General features: G+C 35.8%; 1 long non-coding RNA gene across 1 annotated transcript; it reads right to left on the reverse strand.

Moving 5' to 3' along the window:
• Window positions 1-130: 130 nt before the first annotated feature.
• On the reverse strand, window positions 131-19,975 carry LOC128248849 (uncharacterized). Its single transcript, XR_008264971.2, has 2 exons — window positions 19,784-19,975; window positions 131-319 (listed from the first exon to the last, which is right to left on the reverse strand). It is a non-coding gene; the product is annotated as an uncharacterized LOC128248849 (long non-coding RNA).
• Between the last annotated feature and the right edge of the window lie 288 nt (window positions 19,976-20,263).

A 20,263-nucleotide genomic window follows, 5' to 3' on the forward strand; every position in this document is an offset into this window, starting at 1 on the left:
AGTTATGAGGAAACAAAGTCGGTGGGAGGGGGGCACATTTGTGTCGGTATGCCTACCAGTCAACTAGTTGGGGTTACATGTTTACTAGATGTCTACAAACGAATTGAAATTATTCACGTTGAAACAACAGTTTGATAATACTTTAGCATCTTTATTTTCTTTAAGACTGTATATTATAAATTGAAGGATTTTTGGTAGCTGTTTCCAGCTGCAGTTATGTAGGACTAACACTATCTAAACCATGGGTCGGCACATTTCTTATATCCATTGATCTCTTCTGGAATCGTTGATAACTTATCGACCTTCATCATGTAAATTGCTAAAATAAAATTAATAAGTATAATTAATGAAAAATTCATTTATCTAAAGAATAATTTCTTCGTTTTTTTTTTAATTAGAAACTTTTAAAGAAATCTAATGAGTAAATTCGAAATTGTCCGACATCGAAAACAATACAGTTAACGGGCAATTCGCATTAATATTCAGTGTCTTCGTTGAAATTGTTCTCTTGTCCTTAATTAATTCACTAATTACAGGTGGTGTTACATGTTTTGCTAGTTGTATGACAACAATGTGATACCTGCTGAAGCACTTTTAATTTCCAATGAAAAAGACAAACAGTTCGCTAATGTCTTAGCACCCGTAATGTTAAAAATACTTTCAAGTGTTTATCGACCTTCTTGTTTCCTCTTATCTTTCCGAAAAAATGGTTATTTTTCACTGAAATTTTCTACAAATACCTTTCAGATTGTGTAGATTACGATCGTATCACCATTTAAAAATGAAGTTGTTGGACACGCAACATACTGACTGATACACGTGTGCACGTCCAACAAGTTATTACTTTTTGACATTAAATTTCGATTTAATCAGAATCTACACCATTGAAAGGTATTTGTAGAAAATTTCGTCGAAAAACAACCAGTTCTCTGAAAGTTATGAGGAAACAAAGTAGACGGAGCATTTGTGTAGGTATGTTGTTACATAACACCATCCTTGGGGGTGTAGGAAAAGGTGATTAACACTTGCTGGGTGCTTCACAATTCCATACATAGTTCAAGGAAGGAAAAGGGTTAAATGCTAGCTGTTATCTACTACGTCCGTATTTATGTATATATAACAGAGAGAGAAGGAGAAGTACACTACAGGGGTTTATATAATGCCATTGTATTGACCGCTTTACCGACTCTGAACGTGACCGCTCCCTTTTTAAAACATTAATTTACGGGAAGTTGAGCTGCTATTTAATATTACAGTTATCTACTTCTACATTATTGGTGTCCTTCCATTTCTTTTTTAAAAAAGGTAAGCAGTGATTTAAAAGAAATTTGGCTGCTATTTTTCGAGGCCAAAAGGAAAAGATCCAAGTTATCGACCATGAAAGGTAAAGTCAACTTCGGCAGAATTTGAACTCAGAACATAAAGACAGATGAAATACCGCTAAGCATTTCGTCCAGTGTGCTAACAATTCTGCTAGCTCACCAACTTACAAGTGAATAACGACAACTTTGGTGAGATTTGATCTCAGAACTTGAAAGAATGTAACTTGATATTACAAAACATTTGCATGGGCAGTCTATCTTATTCTTGCAATCCACTGCCCTAAGGATAACAAATACCTAGAGAAAACATTCAAAACTGATTTTGTAGGTGTGTTCTTGAAGTTACTCATCGGTTGCTCTGTAAATATACAAATATCTTGCTTTTCTTTTTATTGCTTTTTGTTGAATAGTACATGGAGAACATAAAAACAAAAACACTAAGTAAGTAATATAAAATGAATGGTGGTGGTGGGGAGGAAGCACGAACAAGAAACACTATTAATAATAACAACACCAAAAAGATAAGTCAGAGCAATAAGTAAAATACAAATTGAAAATAATAATAATAATAATAATAAAACAGGTAATGAGGAAGGGGTAAGATACGTTACAGCATTATACCATTCAGAAGAGTTTCTCTTAGACACTGGCTTAAGTATCAAAACAAATTTTTAGGAGGAAGAGGAGGTGGCGAAGATGATGAGGATGAAAAAGATGATGAAGAAATAGAAATTAAATCAACAAGAAGAACAAGACTGACAACAACATGAATAACATAACAGCAAGAACAAGGAAAACAACAACATCAAGGATAAAGTATTGTAGAAGAAACAGCAGAAGAAATGGTAAAGGAAGCGTAACAGATAGGGTGAAGAAAGAGGAAAAGGAAAAATACACATGCATGTGTGTGTGTGTGTTTATATATATATATATATATATATATATATATATATATGCACATGGATGTGTGTATATACATATATACACACATCTATGCTTGTGTATGGATATAATGCACATGAATATATATATGTATATATATCTTACATATATATAGGTATATATGTATATGTGTATATATATATATATATAAACATACATACATATACATCTATGTTTATATACATACACACACATGCTCATGTATGTATGTATAACAGCTTTACAGCGTTTTCAGATGAAATTTCTAAAATACTGGTTTACCTATCAAAACATATCTATATTACTTTTCCTGATTTACTGTTTAAAGAACCACACCTTAGAGAAAGGAACATACCAACCAAACCCAACATATGTCTGACGAGCCAACTTCGACCTGCCTGAAAAACCTGACGACTTTACCTCAAATCACACACACACTCCTTACATCTTAAATGAAAACAGATGTACAGGCTGAAGAATAGCTCACCTTTAGTCATAGGTCTGTTGGATCAGGTCTCACCTAGAGTTAAGCAACAATGAAAGGTGCAGGTGCCACTTAAAAGCACCCAGTCCACACTGTAAAGTGATTGGCATTTGGAAGGGCATCCAGCTATAATAACCTTACCAAAACTGACCTCACCTGTGCTTGTGCCATCTAAAAAGCACTGAGTCCACTCTGCTGAGTCGGTGTTAAGAAGGGCATCCAGTTGTAAAAATCCTGCCAAAATAGTTTACAGAAGTTTGATGCTAGCTTCTGCTTAACTGGCTCTTGTCAAACCGTCCCATTCGTGCCAGCATGGAAGGAGAAGGTCAAACGATAATGATGATGAATTTAACCCTTTAACATATGCATTACACTGTCACATGTAATGCTTATTTATTCACATTGTTTTCAATTAATAATGGCTTATCTCATAGCTTTGAGATTTCATTGATGTGATTGTTTAATCTTTCAAATGGCATTGTAGGGTAGGAGTGAGAGGCTGGATCTGATCAGTTTGAATATAAAACAAGTAGGATATTTAAGCTTGATATGGTTGGTTTAAAGGCTAAAAGGTTAAGCATGTACTCTTTTATTTGTTTCAGTCATTTGACTGCGGCCATGCTGGGGTAGCGCCTTTAGTTGGACAAATTAACCCCAGGACTTATTCTTTGTAAGCCTAGTAATTATTTTATCAGTCTCTTTTGTTGAACCGCTATGTTACGGGAATGTAAACACACCAACATCAGTTGTCAAGCAATGGTGGGTGCACGAACACAGGCACACAAACGTGTATATATATATATATATATATATATATACACAATGAGCTTCTTTCATTTTCTGTGTACCAAATCCACTCACAAGGCTTTGTTCGGCTTGAGGCTATAGCAGAAGACACTCACCCAAAGTGCCACGCTGTGGGATTGAACCCGGAACCATGTGGCTGGGAAGCAAGCTTCTTATCACACAGCCATGCCTGTAATTTCGAAGAGAAGAGATTAGTCAATACCACTCACATAGTACTTGGCTGGTATTTTATTTCATTCTTTTCTGCTCTAGACACAAGGCCCGAAATATTTGGGGAGGGGACCAGGCAATTAGATCAACCCCAGTACGTGACTGGTACTTACTTTATCGACCCCGAAAAGAATGTTTTCAGAGGTAAATTATTCACACTCCAAAGAATTCCTCTCAACATATGGCTATGATGCTCTCCCACTACTTTTTATTTCTTTATTGTCCATTTTGAGGGTGGGGGAAAGTCGATAGCATTGACTCCAGTGCATAACTAGTACTTATTTCATCGACCCTGAAAGGATAAAAGGCAATGTCAACCTTGGCGGCATTTGAACTCAGAATGCAAAGTCAGATGAAACCATTTTGTTCGACATGCTAATGATTCTGCCAGCTCATCGTTTTAGTAATAATAATAATTATAATCCTTTCTGCTAAAGGCACAAAGCCTGAAATTTGTTGAGCAGGGACTAGACAATTACATCGATAGAGTGTTTCACCGGTATTTAATTTATTGACCCCAAAAGGATGAAATGCAAAGTCGACTTCAGCAGCATTTGAACTCAGAACACAAAGGTAGACGAAAAGCTGCCAAGCATTTTGCCTGATATACTAATGGTTCTGCCAGCTTGCTGCCTCAAAAAAATAATAATAGTTACTGATTTAAGCACATGGCCAGAAATTTTGAGCAGCATGGATTAGTTGATATCTCTGACTTCAGTACTTGACTAATACTTTATTTTATTGACTTCAAAAGAATTTAAGGTAAAGTTGGTCTGGATGAATTTTGAATAATAATGGTTTCTGATTTAGACATAAGGGCCAGTGATTTTTAGGGGATGGGATTAATCAATCTTTATTTTATCGACACTGCAAGAATTAAATTTAAGGCTGACCTTGGAATGATTTGAACTCAGAACATAAAAGATTTGGAACAAATGCTGCAAAGCAATTTGCCTAAATGCTCTAATGATTCTGCCAAACACCAACCAAACAATATATACCTGAGTAAGAGGGAAGGAAAGAGAGAGATTAAGGTAACTTGTATACCTTGTCATACATCAAAAAATTCTAGTTGAATAAATATAGTGGAGTACTATGTAACATGATGTAAACCAGTTAAATAAATAAAGATGTGTCCAAGGAGGTATTAGACATAAAATGTGCTCAGCATTAATTTTAAACATGGTTTTATGCTGATATTAAAAATATTTGCTTGCTTTGATCTTTTGCAGTTAAATTTTTAATGGTTGTCTCTCTACTCTCTCTCTCTTTACAGGTGTATAAATATGTATGGAAATATAATCATTTAAAATTTTAGGTCAGTGGGTTTGTATTGTGGTTAGACAAGAAATCTATAAATCCAATGTGATTTGAACAAGTAGTCTTGTGAGTGGCAGCCAGTGTCACAACAGTTGCATCACAGAAACTGCCTATGTACATGTAAAAAAAATTTTTACATCGGGCCGACCAAAGCCTTGTGAGTGGATTTGGTAGACAGAAACTGAAAGAAGCCCGTCGTATAAGGCAGGTTAACTAGCAAGTTAGTTTTTGTTTGTGGCAGATGTTCAGGTGCAATAAAGACTGTAAACAAACAAGAAACAACTTCTATCTCATTCCAGGGTGAAAAACTAGAGGTAGTCGATAGCTTCCGCTATCTGGGCGACCAAGTTAGTAGTGGGGGTGGGTGCGCTGAAAGTGTAGCTGCTAGAATAAGAATAGCCTGGGCAAAGTTTAGAGAGCTCTTACCCCTGCTGGCGACAGAGGGACTCTCACTCAGAGTAAAAGGCAGACTGTATGACGCATGCGTACGAACAGCCATGCTACATGGCAGTGAAACATGGGCTGTAACTGCTGAGGACATACGTAAGCTCGCAAGGAATGAAGCCAGTATGCTCCGTTGGATGTGTAATGTCAATGTGAATACCCGTCAGAGTGTAAGTATCTTGAGAGAAAAGCTGAACATTAGAAGCATCAGTTGTGGTGTGCAAGAGAGACGATTGCGCTGGTATGGACATGTGGTGAGAATGGATGAGGATAGCTGCGTGAAAAAGTGCCACACCCTAACAGTTGAGGGAACCCGTGGAAGAGGTAGGCCCAGGAAGACCTGGGCTGAGGTGGTGAGGCAAGACCTTCGTACATTGGGCCTCACCGAGGTGATGACTACTGACCGAGACCTTTGGAAATGTGCTGTGCGTGAGAAGACCCGGCAGGCCAAGTAAGATCGTTGCCAGTGCCCCTGGACTGGCTCTTGTGCGGGTGGCACATGAGATGCACCATTTTGAGCGTGGCCGTTTTCGTGCGGGTGACACGTAAAAGCACCCACTACACTCTCTGAGTGGTTGGCGTTAGGAAGGGCATCCAGCTGTAGAAACTCTGCCAAATTAGATTGGAGCCTGGTGTTGCCATCCGGTTTCACCAGTCCTCAGTCGAATCGTCCAACCCATGCTAGCATGGAAAGCGGACGTTAAACGATGATGATGATGATGATGATATATATATATATATATATATATATATATATATATATATATATATATATATATATATATATATATATATATATATATATATATATATGTATGTATGTACATATATATATATATATGTATATATATATGTATATATATATGTATATATATATATATATATATATATATATATATATATATATATATATATGTGTGTGTATGTGTGTTTGCGTATCTGTGTTTGTCCACCCACCATTGATTGACAACCGATGGTGGTGTGTTTACGTCCCCATAACTTAGCGGTTCTGCAAAAAGAGACCAATAGAATAAGTACTAGGCTTCCAAAGAATAAGTCCTGGGGTCGATTTGCTCGACTAAAGGCGGTGCTCCAGCATGGCCACAGTCAAATGACTGAAACAAGTAAAAGAGTATATATATATATATATATATATATATATATATATACATACACACACAAACATATATATGAAATTATGAAATGTCTTTTTACAAAGTTACTCAAAGGAAATATAAATTAAGCTCACTATATATGGGGGTAAAAATTATATTTATACTGCATTCCATACTGATTTTCTAGATGGTGGAAAATAAGTTATTCATATTTTGTTACATAGAAGTAAAATTAATATAAGCAATAATTTTCTTTATCATTTTTTAAATAAATTTTTAACTTTTTATCTTATGACACACTAAAGCGGCTTCAATAACAGCACATTTCTCTAAATTCTTTATTTTCTTTCTATTTGAGAAGGGGAATTTTCCCCGAAATATTATAGGGGCCTGCGAAACTTGAAGTAGCACTGAACCGAATCAAACTGTTTTAGATAATATAGATAAATTTGTGTGTGTGTGTGTGTCCTTACCTTCGAAATGCGGAGTAGATAAAACAGGGGATAACTGATGAAGAGAATGTTCTTTATGTTGCATGTCTCGTTTTTCTTTTTTTTTCGTTGTTCGAAAAAAAAGTTCGTTTTCTATGTTTTTGTTTTTATGTTTTCGTTTCTCATTGCGTCTATGTTTTTTTAATGTCCTGTACCCATATATGCATGTATATATACATATATATGTAGGTATGTACATATATGTATGTATATATGCATCAGTACGAAATATAGGCCATTTCCGTAAAAAAAGTGTTGGAGGGAAAGAGAGAAACGACGTCGTAAAAGCGAAAGAGATACAGAGAGTGCGATTTCTTTTGAGGGGTTTAGGGTTTGGGTTAGGAAATTCCGTCCCTAACCCTAACACCCTAGTGAAGATCGTGCGGGTGTTACAGAAAAGCCGATCTTTGGTAAAGATCGCCGAAGACACTTTTTACGGAAAAGGCCGATATTTGGTACTGATATCGAAAGATTGCCTTCCTTTTTCTTAAAGTTTACTTGGAAAATATGCCTTTAATTGTTTTTGTTTTTAATTTAATCCTCTGTGTGTCATAAAATTAAAAAGCCAGACACCCTTACTCTATAAAACCAGCTTCAAGACGCTGTTGAAACCTCGACTACTGGGGCCGCACACTTTGAAGTCAAGCCGCATATTAACTGCATATTAATGAAGACTTTCATTATGAGCCGTCAATAGTTTGGGGTTTGTAAAAAGACAAGGGTTTATGTGATGAATTCATTGAGTTGTGTTTAACATGAGAACTAATGAAGTGAAAAGTTTCATCCCGCCCTTTACAATCTCTCTATTGTAGTCACTTTATTGTATGTAATAGAATTATAGAGTAGTAGCCAGGCGGATGTTAATTCTTTTGAAATGGGCCGATCTTTGCCGAAAATGTCAGCCAGAGCAAACACTCAACTTCCGCGTGTTTGTACGTGTGTACGTACGCGTGTGTGTGTGAGTATGTATGTGTGGTATGGTATGGTATGTATTTATGAATATATATATACACACACACACATAGACACAGATGCATGCACAAACTTGCTAATACACATATATAGATACATGCACATACATATATTCTTTTGTACTCTAGGCACAAGGCCCGAAATTTTGGGGGAGGGGGCCAGTCGATTAGTTCGATGCAGTACGCAACTGGTACTTAATTTATCGACTCCGACAGGATGAAAGGCGAAGCCGACCTCGGCGGAATTTGAACTCAGAACGTAAAGACAGATGAAATACCACTCAGCATTTTGCCCTGCGTGCTAACGTTTTCGCCAGCTCGCCACCACAAACACACACACACACACACACACATTTAAACATACAGATGCATATGTGTGTATGAATGCCTGTTAACATATGTATATGTGTAGGTGTGTGAATGTTTGGGGGTTATGGTGATAGTAGTGATGATGCGTGAGTGTCTATGTATGTACGTATGTGTCTTGTATCTTGTAATCTTCTACTTCAATACACAAGAGTAATTCTATCTAATCACTAAGGCGTTCATTATGAAATATGCGAGACCAAGCGACTAAGATACTCAATCTTTGAATAGTTTCAAAATACCATTGAAGGCGCTAAGATGTCTATTTCATCACTGCTTGCTGTCACAGTATCTTTATTACGTCCCTCCCCCCCCCCCATCATCTTGATGAGGGACAAATAAATTGACAACTCATTATTTCTATTCGAGAATGGCGATAAGAGGTGAAAGACGAATGCAAGTGTAATTGATAATATATGTGTGTGAGTCAGTTGAAAAAAAGCACACTCTAATTTTTGTTTGTTTTGAGCAGTATTATTTTATGAAGTCGTTGGTCGTGGCCGATACACACACGCATATATGTATGAGACACAGCATAAATCTGTCACGTTTTACAGGTTGACAAATATTTCATCAGCAACTTAGAACTTAAAAAGCCAAAATAAATACCACAAGGCATCTAAGAATTCCCGCAATCCCTCACCGTGGACCAGAACTATATTCTATCAACAAAACCGACTCAGCAGGATTTCAACTCAAAATATGAGCAGAACCATCTCCAGCTCCATAAGAAGAGTTCAGTTGAGAACTACAAGCTAACAAACAATCATCATCATCGTCGTCGTTTAACATCCGCTTGCCATGCTGGCATGGGTTGGACGGTTTGACTGAGGTCTGGAGAGCCAGGAGGCTGCACCAGGCTCCAATCTGATTTGTCAGAGTTTCTACAGCTGGATGTCCTTCCTAACGCCAACCACTCCGAGAGTGTAGCGGGTACTTTTTACGTGCCACCGGCACGTACAAACAGTCAGGCAGTACTGGCATCAGCCACGCTTGGATGGTGCTCTTTACGTGCCACCGGCACGGGAGTCAGTCAGGCGGCACTGGCAACGACCACGCTCGAATGGTGTTTTTACGTGCCACTGGCACGGAAGCCAGTCAGTCGGCACTGGCATTGATCACGCTCAAATGCCTTTTACGTGCCACCGTCATGGGTGCCAATCAGGCGGTACTGTCATCGGCCACAACAACAACTTCACTTCAACAGGTCTTTGTGAGTGCAGTTTACTGCCCAAAGATTGAAGGGTACTCTTAGATGGGCTGGTTATACTGCACTGGCATAGGCCATGGTTACGGTCTCCCATTAATTTAAATACAGGGGACTTCTACATGGTTGCTTCACCTGTAAGAAATAGTATCCACATCTCTCTTAAGCCATCCTACTCTAGTTGCCTCTAAGCTGTGCGCTTATGCATGCATATACATTTTACAAGCAGTACACAATGGTGAAACAATTTGCACAAGCCTTTTTGAGATGAAACCAATTTGTTTTTAATTGAAGAAATCCGAGTGATGGATACATGCATAGATGCACACATACTTTGCAAAGGAAGTCAAGATTTGCACACAAACAAATTCCTGCACACATCTATAGTAAAAAAAAACTAAGAGGGAACATTACCCTACATGATGATAATAAAAGCAAGAACAAACATTATATAATGTTGTCTTGCCTAAAGACAGGATGGTCAAGACTGGAATGATTTTGATCATAGGTCTGCTCAACCAGTGTTGACCTGGAGTTAAACAACCACAACAAAAGCAATTTGTTCTTGCTTTGTAGTAACTATTTTCAGACGGGCAAACTGAACCTTTTGAGGATTAAGTTTATTGGCTTAAGAACCAGAACAGAACCTATAACAGTATATGAACCGTCTATCTATTTATTGTGAAGGCACATGGCTTAGTAGTTAGGGTAATTGGCTCATGATCATAAGGTTGTGAGTTCAATTCCTGGCGATGCATTGTGTCCTTGAGCAAGACTCTTTATTTCATGCTGTTGCAATCTGCTCAGCTGGCAAAAATGAGTTGTACCAGTAATTCAAAAGGGCTAGCCTTGTCAGATTCTGTGTCATGCTGAATCTCTGAGAAATATGTTAAGGCTACACGTGTCTGTAGAGTGCTCAGCCACTTACACGTTAATTTCACAAGCAGGCTGTTCCGTTGATTGGATCAACTGGAACTCTCATTGTCATAACCAACGGAGTGCACGTGCTCCACTATTAGCCCAGTTGTCTGCATCCCTAGATTTAATATTGAGTCTGCCCTGAATATCTCCTTCAAATCACACCCTAGGAGCTTAAAAATGTAAACAACCCACATTGGATAATGCTGAATTTGAGATTTAAAAAACAAAACAAAAAAAGAAAACATGGTGACTGAAAACCCACCACAAAAACTTTGTTTTAAGTGCTTTAAGCTAGTACTGAGTCTATCCCTGGTCCCTACCTTTTCCTAATCATGTAACCTGAACTAGGACACAGTGGGATAGAAGTTGAGGATGCGAGTTTAGTCACTAACTGTCTAACCATATTACAGGTTTTACAGGGTTACACATATGCATACATGTTTACCTGTAGCAACAAACACACACACACACATACGCGCGCGGATTTGCACACTTGTAAGCATACTCACACACAAACACATAAAATGTTTGAATGCCAACCGGAAGAAAAAGACTTCCGGCAAAAATATATTGTTATAAAAGTACTTATTCATCCAGACATAAATATGCAGCTATGTTACAGTATCTATTTTAATCTGTCATTTTATATATATGTGTGTGTGTGTGTGTGCATGCATGTATATATGTGTGTGCATGTATGTATGTATGTGTATATATATATATATATATATATATATATATATATATATATATATGTATAAGTAGAGTAAATCGATGTTTTATTGAACCTGTAAAGGCTTCACAAACTGTTACTCCAGTTTATGTAATTGATCATCATCAGACAGTTGTGAGTATTTTGAACACTACTATCATTTGTAAATAGATATGAATAGTGGCAGTGATAATTATTTAGCAACTCATCAAAGAAACATTTAAAAGCTGATTGGGATCTTTTTTAAAACGGGGGCCACATTTTTCATTAATGTTTTACGTAGTGTTTTTGGTACCGAAAGACTTTCAAACTTCGTATACTTATCTATTTTGTGTTATAGAACAGAAAAATATTTTTGTATTCGAATTTATTTCATGTAAAAAATTGTCTTATTTCGATAATTTCAACCAATCACTGACATCCACTCAGCCGATATACATTAAGTGCCGACTACATAAACAAACGATTCTTCGTTTTATTTGCTTTTTTCATTTTAAATTTGCTTTAACCCTAACCCTAAGCCTAAGCCTAAGCCTAAGCCTAACTCTAACCCTAGGGTTAGGGTTAGGGTTAGGGTTAATTGTTTCAGAATCGTTTGTTTATGTAGTCGGCACTTAATGTATATCGGCTGAATGGACGTCAGTGATTGGTTGAAATTACAGAAATACGACAACTTTAACATGGAATAATTTATGGATTTCTTTTTTTTTTAAGAAGACTAAGAGAAAAAGATGTTTTATATGACACATTCTACCAGTGTTCCAAGTTTCAAAATGTTTCGTTAATGAAAAATGTGGCCCCCGTTTTAAAAAAGATCCGCTGATTGGACAGGGCATTAATACTTTCGAAACTAACAGGAATCTGTTGGAAAAAATATATTGTCTGATGATCAAGTTAAGTGAAGCATTGAGTAACAGTTTAGTCTTTTCAGCTTCAGTAAAACTAAATATATAAAATGCGTGTGTGTTAATGTTTATCATTGTACCTATCCATTTGTTCTCTTGTCTGTTTATCAGTATATCTTGCTGTATATTTATACCTCTGTGCATTTTATCTGTTTAGTCATATGAATGTACATAAGAGCATACACACACACATTTTTAGATGTAGATGAATAGGTAGTTACGTGATAATAAATTTTTACAGGAAATGGTTTTCTTCCTGTTGGCATTCTCATTTATTTGTTCTTGTGTAATATATATATATATATATATATATATATATATATATATATATATATATATATATATATATATTAGAAATAATAAATTTCTAAATCTCTCAGTGAGACTTATATATAATGTATGTACACACACACACAGTTGAAATTTATAGAAAAGCAAAAGACGAAGACGGGTGTATGAACAACAAGCAAGTGTATTAGTTTGACGCTCGGGGAAAAATGAAAAAGTTTTTTACGTTTCAAGCCTATGCTCTTCAACAGAAAGGATTAAGAGAAAATAAACAGAGAGAGAATGAAAAAAACTTGTAGATCTCAGTGGCCCAGCATGGCGTGTGTGTGTGAGTGTTTGTGTGTATGCTTGTCATCATCATTTTAACGTCCATTTTTCCATGTTTGTATAGGTGAGACAATTTATTGAGACAGATTTTCTATGGCCAGATGCCTTTCCTGTTGTCAGCCTTTACCTGTTCCCAAGCAAAGTAATATTTCCCCTTTGCCAGACATTTAAATTGAATGATACTGCTAGCATTACAGTGGCAATCATTTGCAACTGTCATATAACATCAAGACAAGGAGACACAAAAACACACATTCACACATGCGCATAAACATACATATATGCATGGGTGTGTGTGTGTTTACATATTGTATTTTTGCTTTTGTATCTATGTCTGTGCTTAGATTAGTCTCAAATTTCAGTGGTTCAACAAATTGAAATTGATAACATGAATATCAAGCTTGAAAATAAGTACTGGCGTCTGTATGCTCAACAAAATCCTTGAAAGCTCTGCCCCAGCACAGACCATGACCAAAACTAGCAAACCAAAGAGTGACAAGACCCACAATATTTATTGGTTGTTCCTAAAGTTGTGAAATTGATGCAGGTAATGTCTAGTTTGAATGTCTGCTAGGTTTCCACTGATATTGATCTTGAGATCTGTAGCAGAATGGATTGACAAAAGCATAAATGACAAACTATTCTCTCTCCCTTTTATTAATAGTTGTTGTTTGGATGTAGCAGAGAACACTTATCTATAAAGATCATGTTTTAACCATTTGCTCTGATTGGTTAGTTTTTAGGTGCAATTTGTTCCCTAAACAATTACGCCAAATTACCCAGTCAAGCAATCAGATGCACTCAAATGGATAACATGTTCTCTTGGTAGAAAAACCTTTCACATCTCTGTGGAGCCTAGCAATTTCTTTAAATAGATCAGTTTTTCTCTGCTTAGGGGGTTTAGCTTGCATTACCTCCAGGAAGCTATTGCTCACTTTCTCCACGTTACAACACAATGAAATTCATCACTGCCAATATCGCTGCTTCCAGCTCTTTACTGCATCTAACACCAACAACGACATCATAATTCATCCTCTTGTATATAAATTCTCTAAGTGAATATGACTTATAGCATTCCTGTAGAAACCTTCATTTACCTTATACAATGTTTAATGTCATTTCACATTCTTGAATTATGCAGCAATCAATACTTGTAATGTATGTATTACCAGTTCTTTTGGTACAGTAGATTTTTGCTATTCTTGTTTATGTCTTCTCACAGACATGTATATTCTAAGTTGCTTCTTAAATTTCGCACCTTTCTTGTTCAATAAACACTGAGTTAAACTTGCAAAGCTGTTTATTTCCTCCTTTCGATTTTTAATGTTTATTTTAGCGGGTTACCAAACTATCAGTTTGGTCTCCCTGCTAAAGATCTATATCTGTTAGATCTGACAGCCAGGAACTTGGATAGAAATTTAATGACCTGAAACAAATCTGCCTGCTGTCAGGCCCTGGGAAAAGAAAGGAGTGAGATAATTCAGAAACTCTTTTATAAAGGAATCCAGCAGATGGTCATGAGTCACTGATTCTTAACTCTGCTCTCTAGTCCCTCGATGTACAAGTTAAATGCTTCTCTTATAAGCGTTACTGACATCTTATCTCTTGCTACATTTTGTCATATACAGACTATTTACCTTTTGCTACCACAATACACATCAATTTATTTTACTAGCACTCTACCGATTATACAAATCCTGCTGCTATTTTACTGTTAAATATCAGCTTAGGTATAAATGTAACTTCACTTCTAGAGAATTCCATGAGGTTTCCCTAGTTTCTTTCTTTCCCTCTCTATTTCTCTTCCTTTTTCCTGTCTGTACTTCTTTCTTTCTTTCTTTTTTAATATATCTCTTTTAATACCCAAGTCTCACACAAAACTGCGCCAAATATTTCAAGATTTATCAGAAGCAAGCATCAAATATATGTGTGAGAAACCAAGTTTTGAATGCCTTTTACATACACACACACACACATACACACACACATGCACATGAGCACATGCATAAACACATGTGCATGCACGGAAATGCACAAACTTTCATACCCAAACACATATACCCACATAACACACATCTACACACAAATCTGCTCACATACACGTGTACACAAATACACACACACACACACACACACACACACACACACACATTGGAGCAAATATATCTAGTAAGCACAAATACACATGCCTGAATGCACACCTCTACACACATGTATTTATACACTAACACAAGCATATACACATACACACATAAAACACACACACACGCATGCATACACATACATATAGATATACCTATTCACAGAAAAAAGCACCTGCACACACAAATACACTATGTATGCTAGCCTCTACACATACAAATTCATATGCAAACACACACACACACACACACACACACACACACACATGCAATCACACACTACACACAAGTACACGTTAGCGCTCACACAGAAATACATATACACTCATGCACACCTCTGTACATACAAATTTATATACAAACACACACACAGAGAAACATTAATTCATACATACACAAATATATACATATATGCCTCTACACACACACACACATTTATATACAAACACACATACACACTCAAACACATCAGTACAGACACATACACATATATGCTAACATGCACTCCTCCACACACACACACACACACATATTTGTATGCAAACACATAGAAACATGCGTTCGTGCATACATCCAAATACAACACATGCATGCATGCCACTACACATACATTTATGCAAAATCTCAAATGCACATGCATACATACAGAGAACACAAATACATATACATTCACAAATACACATGCACACACAAATACACACCTTTGCATGCAAACTCCCATAATTCTAAACACACATGCACACACGCACACACATACCTACAAGAAACACACATGCACGCATCGACACAGACAATATGCAAGAAACACGCAAGAGCATTTGTTGCTATTAGATAGCAACACTTTACACTCAGCCATTTTCTCAGCATTCCTGCAAATTCCAGATCTCTCAACGTCATTATCCCAATAAATTCCTGAAATACCAAAAGGTTCCAACAGGCAGACATCCTCCTACGGTAGAAGACAAAGATTAAGAAAAACAAATAAATAAAGATTATCATGCATTCTTAGTTTTACTAAGAAGCAAAAGAAAAGAAAAAAACGTGTGTGTGTGTGTGTGTACATGCATGTGTATGTATGTATGTATATATACACTTAGATATACGCACACACATGAGATACACATAAATGTATATATGTGCATATATATATATATATATATATATATATATATATATATATATGTATATATATATATATATATATATATATATATACATATATATATGTATAAATATGTATATACGTATATATATATTCACATATATATACATATGTGAAAATGTGTGTATATATCATATTTATATATACACACGCAAATATGTATGTGTGTGTGTGTATATATATATATATATATATATATATATATATATATATACACACACACATACATATATATACATGTGTGAAGATGCATGGCTCAGTGGTTAAGGTGTTCACTCATGAATGCAAGATCATGGGTTTGATTCCCAGACCAGGTGTTGCATTGTATTCTTGAGCAAAGCACTTCATTTCATGTTGCTCTCTGATCATTTTGTCATCTGACCCGTTGCATCTGTACAGGTAGTGTCAATGTATGAATATGTACTGAAGTCGACACTTTTGTTTTCTAATAGTCTTTGTCGTATTTGATTCGAAGTGAGCCCATTTATAAATGCATCTTGAATCATTTCAGACCGGTACTGCTCAGCACTCACTGCATCAAAGTCACAGTCTTTCACTAATATTTTGAGTTCATTTAAGAACTGGTCTAGAGATTCCTCTGGTTTCTGTTTTCTTGTGGCTAGAAGATGGCTTGCTATTATGATGTTCTTTGGTTTAATGTACACACTCTTTAGTGTATTCCCAGCTTGTTCGTAGTTCTTAGCTTCACTGATGAATTTGTATACATTCTGTTCCACATGATTAATCAAAAGATTGAGTTTATTGATAATCCTACCTTCCTGCCCTGGTAATGAATCTATAAAGTTGGTGAAAGTTCTAAACCAGTGATTAAAAGTTTTATCAGCATTTGTAGAATTTCGGTCTACATTCAATCTGTCAGGTTTCAAGTATCTTTCCATATCGTTCATGTCTTTTCACAAATTTCTTTCTCTATAGACTGCTCTGCAACTTTTCCCAATTGTGTATTTTCAGAAATTAGTTTCTTTGATTGTAATGTATAACCAAAGAAACTAATTTTTAGTCATAGTCCTGTAAGTTATTCCGAATGGCTGTTCTCTCTCTTCCTCTTCTTATTGAATGTGCATGCTCTTTATATCAATGTTACTTGCATAACACTCAGTCTCAGAAGTAAGAGAGGAAGGTTCAAGAGTGAAACTTGCTGAGGTTTGAACACAGAATGCAGAAATAAGATTATTAAACCCTTTATGGTTTTTCATTTACTCCATCAGCTTTTGAAGTTAATCCTTGTCCACATTATCATGGCTTATCCCCAGTTTTTGTAGCATTAAGTGTTGCAGAGTGATTAATCATCTCCTGAATGTTACCAATCAATAATTGCTTTCCATTCAAAGAATTGAACTCACCACTATAATCTAATGAATTCTTCATCAATACTAGCTCTATACAAAACAGAATTTTGACCCTATTTTGCATTATGTAATTATCGACAAGTGGGTTGGGTCATTTAGCAGATAAATGTCCTGGCAATGGATACAGCATTATGCTGAGAAGATTTGAACTACTTATTGGATTTTTATTATCTTAGTATTAGAATAATATATATTTTATTGACAGCAAAAGGGCCAAAAAATGAAGTCGATTCCAGGGTAGGATCTGAAACCAGAATATAAAGGCATGCAAGTAAACACCCCAAAGACTACATTCCATGTCTACATATCTGCCGCACCTCTACATATATACAGCTAGTAATGTAATTAAACAAAAATTGTTGCCAATGTTAATTATTCTAGCAAAATTTTTATCCTTTCAAATGCTATTTTCTTGTCTAGCCAACATTCATTTTTTCCCCACCTTTTTCATTCTTAAACCTCAGGTATCATGAGTACATTTATCTTAGAGAGTAAAATCATGCGAGCCTATATAAAAGAGGATCACATATTTATATGACAGGGGCTTTCAAGACAAACCTGCTGGCTTGCTTACATAATAGCGTCTCTCACAGTTACAAAAACAGCAGGACATCACTATTAACCCGTTAATGTAATGTAACATACCATACTAAATATCACACAGAGCTACATACACATAGAGAACACACACACACACGTTTGTATAGGTATGTTTATAATATATATATATATATATATATATATATATATATACATACATACATACATATATATATATATGGAGAGGGAGTGGTACTGAGGGAGGTGGCTTTGTGCCACTCGAGTCTATGTAATTATGTGTGCGTGTTTGTATGTGTGTGTATACATATATTTATGTATATATATATAAGTATCATTCATCATTGTCATCATCATCATTTAACGTCTGTTTTCTATGCTGGCATGGGTTGTATGGTTTGATTGCAAACAGGTAAGCCAGTGGGCTGCACCTGGTTCTGATCTGATTTGGCAAGGTTTCTACAGCTGGATGCCTTTCCTAATGCCAACCACTCCAAGAGTGTAGTGGGTGTTTGTTATGTGCCACCGGTATGGGTGCCATTTGACCTGACACTGGCGTCAGCCACAACTACGGTCTCACTTAGCTTGACAGGTCAATGCAAACACAGTATATTCTTTTCTGCCCTAGGCACAAGGCCCGAAATTTTTTTTTGGGGGGGGGGACAGTCGTTTAGATCAACCCCAGTATGCAACTGGTACTTAATTTATCAGCTCCGAAAGGATGAAAGACAATTTGGACTTAGAATGTAAAGACAGAAAAAATACCGCTAAGCATTTCACCCAATGTGCTAACATTTCTGCCAGCTCACCGCCTTGGAACAAGCACAGTATATTGCCAAAGGTCTTGGTCACCTGTCACTGCCTCCATGAGGCCCAATGCTCGAGCAAAGTGTCCACTTTTTTTATGCTGGTATGGGTTGGGCAAAGTTTATTAAGGTAGATTTTCTACAGCCAGATGTCCATCCTGTTGCCAACCCATACCTGTTTCCAAGGAAGGTAGTATTTCCCCCTAGTCAGTCATGTATTTGTAAAATATTGGAAATTAATGACATTCACATACAGCAATCACTCAATGTCAAGAGAAGGAGACACAAACATGCACACACTCACAAACACATATATGTGTGTTTGTGAGTGTGTGTGTGTATACGCATATATTTATATATTTATATATATATATATATATATATATATATATATATATATATATATATATATATATATATATACATATATATTTATATATATATATATATATATATATATATATATATATATATATTTATATATATATATATATATATATATTTTTATATATATATATATATATTTATTTATATATATATATATATATATATATATATATATATTTATATATATATATATATATATATATATATATATATATATATATATATATATATATAAATGAAATATTCAAACACTGAGATTTGAAGTTAGATGTCACTACTGTTCATATCATCTGTGGATAAATTCAAAATTTGATGATATCGCCAGTAGTAGCATTGGTGGAACGCTGTTATGATAGCTTTAAGGAGCTATGAAATATCGTAATGATGCTTAATGAGCATCTAGCTGCTAGAAATAAGAGCCAAGTCTTAAATAATCCACCGTAGCGCACCAATATAACAGAGAAAAACAGTATGCAAGGAAAACAGACCGAATTAAAACATTTAACAACACAAATAAAAATATTATGCAATTACGGATATCCACAAACCAGGTTTCTGCTTTTGGTTATTCAACCTTGAGCTTCGTCAGTGTGGACCACCAGTTTAAATTCATGACTTTTCTCTTAGTCAAGAAAGAAATAAGAGCCAGCTCCTTATTTTCTGTTGAATAACAACATTAAGAAGTATTTTTATCTGTTTACAACTGTTTACTTTCAGCTGTTAAAGTGTTACAAACTGTAGTTAAACTATATTAAATTTAACTTAGATTTTCTACCTCATGCTGTTTGTGCATATAAATATTTATTAAATACAGAGACAGAGGAACACACCCACAAACAGATATGCACAGACATATATGCATACCTATATGAACACACAGTTATGCACATATATATACACACATATCACACTATTATGGTATTGGCCAGACTCTCAGATGTTGTTATACATCGCTGGCCACAATACACCTCACATTATTTTAGCTTTCGAATTGTATCACCCCACTGGCTAGGCAAGCAGGCCAACAT

The sequence above is a fragment of the Octopus bimaculoides genome, chromosome 10 (genome assembly GCF_046866305.1).
Source record: "Octopus bimaculoides isolate indiv1 chromosome 10, ASM4686630v1, whole genome shotgun sequence".
Classification (NCBI taxonomy): domain Eukaryota; kingdom Metazoa; phylum Mollusca; class Cephalopoda; order Octopoda; family Octopodidae; genus Octopus; species Octopus bimaculoides.